Here is a 2,731-nt window from a genome sequence, read left to right as displayed (position 1 = left end):
CCTTCCTTCATGTAAACTGCCTTTTCTCCAAAAAGTAAAATAAAAACACAAGCAAACAAACAAACAAACAAAAAAAAACGCAAAAGAAAAAGAATCAGACCAAGCTTTGCCCATTGTCCATCACTTGTGTCCCAGCTGTAGGGAGACTGGGTCTGCTGTTACTCACACTGGTTCATGACTACGAGGCCTCCAGCATGTCGTGCTCCCAATACAGCTCCCTCAACACAGCAAACATGGCACAACACATACACTCACCCAAACAAAAGGCAGCATCAACTTAAGGATCTCTGCTAACCTAGCATACTTGAACCCTTTTTTCTGACATATTTACAAAATATCTGCATTCTGTCCTGCTATGGAAGCATTACAAATGTTGCATTAGATTCCTCTTCTTGAGGTACTTCAAAGTCTTGAGACAGCAAATTTATGTATTTTTCTCTACTACTATGGATGTGTAGTAATCATAAAAGACCTAAAACCAAATTCCTTCTCCCCTGATTCTAGGAGTACTTTTATTTTCCCCCTCGGATCATAAAAAAATAACAACTGGGGTGGGGGGGGACTATATATAAACTACATAAAATTCTAAAAACAAGCAAAAAACCAAGAAAAAAAAAATCTGTGGCAAACAAATAGTCTAAACTTTGCTACAGACAAAACAAAAGGAAACCTCACTTTGTCTACCAAGTACTTTATAAAGTACTCAAGTAATTAGCAGCTCATAAAAATTGGAGAAATTTTTAGGTGGAGATAAAATTAACCCCAACTCATTCTCTGGCAAATAGTTGTTCTAAAATGCCATGTCCACACAGGGAGGTCTGCAGGAACTGTCTGCAGGAGGCTATCTTGTAGGCCAGAACTCTCTCAGGTCTGCTTCAGAGGCGCAGGGATGTTGGATGCCTGCTCCAGGTAAGCCAAGGATCCCCGAGTGACCTTCGCAGGCTTTTGTGCTGCACATTGATGTCCTCCAGCACCTGCGGTCAATGCCTCAGCTTTGTCAAGTGCTTCTGCACCAGCGCATCTTTCCGCTGCAACTCATTCCTTAGTTCTGAGACGTCCTCTTTGATAACTTACTCAGGTTTCTGGACAGACAACTGCAATCTTTTTTGTAGAAAAACAGCATTCTGTCTGTCTTGCAATATCCAGAAACTTCTGGATACACTGATCAACACCAGTTCGAATTTCTTCCTGATGGGTGCCATTGACATAATCCTGACTCAGGAGAGAAGCAAAGCAAGCCTCCAAAGACAACTCCAGCTCATCCATCAAGGTGCTGCTGCTAGAAGAAGTGAAGCCAGGCCAGGGAGTCCCAGCGGGGGTCGTGGGGGGCGGGGGAGTCCAGCAGCTGCAAGGAGAACATACCACCCAGCGGAGCCGCCATGTCTGGGGTGGCGGGTCGCCGCCCATTCTAAAGCCCTATGTTTTTTATTTTTTATTTTGAGACAGAGTTTCGTAAGTTGCCCAGGTGGCTTTGAACTTGTGATCCTCCGGCCTCAGCCTCCTGAGTCACTGGGATTACAGGCGTGTGCCACTGCATGTAATAGGAGCAACTGGAGCACATCTTTTGGAAGCAGAAATTACAAAAGAATGGTCAGAAAATTTGACTACTGTTTTAAAATTTTGTAGCAAATAAATTCTTTTGGTATTTTCTTAAATTAAAGAACCCTTTGAAGGATCCATCTTTACTTTAATCCAGCAGTATCCAGGTCTTATTGAGTAGCCAACTCATTATATTATTTCCCAGATGATGACCCTGGGACCGACGATGTTGGGCCTTATGCTTTTGACGATTGTCTAAGGTGCCTTACACAGTGGTGTACCTGCTTGGGGTTATTTACCTTGTTACACAAAATAGTTTCAGATTGCCTGGTGCGGTAGCATAGGCCTATAATCCCAGCAACTCTGGAAGCTGAGGTAGGAGGATCATGAGTTCAAAGTCAGCCTCAGCAAAAGTGAGGTGCTAAACAACTCAGTGAGACCTGTCTCTAAATAAAATACGAAATAGGGCTGGGGATATGGATCAGTGGTCAAGTGCTCCTGAGTTTAATCTCTAGTGCCAAAAAAATAAAAAAATAAAAAGTCTCGATATCTAAATTGAGATTCTTAAAAGAAAAAAATTTTTGAAAGGAATAGGAAACATAGATAATAAAAATTAATTCTAAAAAGGAATTATAATTATTTGATCTCTAAGTAAGTTACTAATGGCAACCTAATGTAGTGGTAATTTATGTAATTCCCAAATGAATTTCAGAGGTGTCTGAGCAGCACATTCACTTGTTATAATGCATTAAATATCACCAATATCCACGCTTAGCCCAAAATAGACCATATTCATGGTTGTCAGGAAGCATTCAAGATGGAAAGGTGGATTCTAAGCCCATCTTCTCATTTTATTAGGAAAAATAAGGAAGCAGACGTAAATGGAACCCTCAACTTAAAAATAAAATTATAAATTATCTTCGAAGACAGGCTGATAGAGCTTAGATTATTTCTTTTCTCTATTCTATTTCTACCATTTTTGTGTGTGTTCCAATGTCACAATGATAATTATTTCTTAATACTCTAATAATAAAAAACACAGTATGTTAAAAGTTGTGCTGGAGCCTCGTTATCTAAACAATTATTTTGTTCTTTCTTAAATTGCAAAAGTCATAAGTATTTTGTATCTTTATATTAATGGGGCATAAAATAATAGCCATCATTGAGTAATTGTGGACTATAACAATAAGAT

The 2,731-nt window shown here is 39.6% G+C and overlaps 1 pseudogene; it reads right to left on the bottom strand.

The window, feature by feature from the left end:
* Nucleotides 1-864: 864 nt before the first annotated feature.
* On the bottom strand, nucleotides 865-1,381 carry LOC143382374 (mediator of RNA polymerase II transcription subunit 28 pseudogene; annotated as a pseudogene).
* Nucleotides 1,382-2,731: the final 1,350 nt, after the last annotated feature.

Source organism: Callospermophilus lateralis, chromosome 16 (assembly GCF_048772815.1).
Source record: "Callospermophilus lateralis isolate mCalLat2 chromosome 16, mCalLat2.hap1, whole genome shotgun sequence".
Lineage (NCBI taxonomy): Eukaryota > Metazoa > Chordata > Mammalia > Rodentia > Sciuridae > Callospermophilus > Callospermophilus lateralis.
Note: the sequence above shows the minus strand (reverse complement) of the source record. Positions and strands in the feature narration are given on the sequence as shown.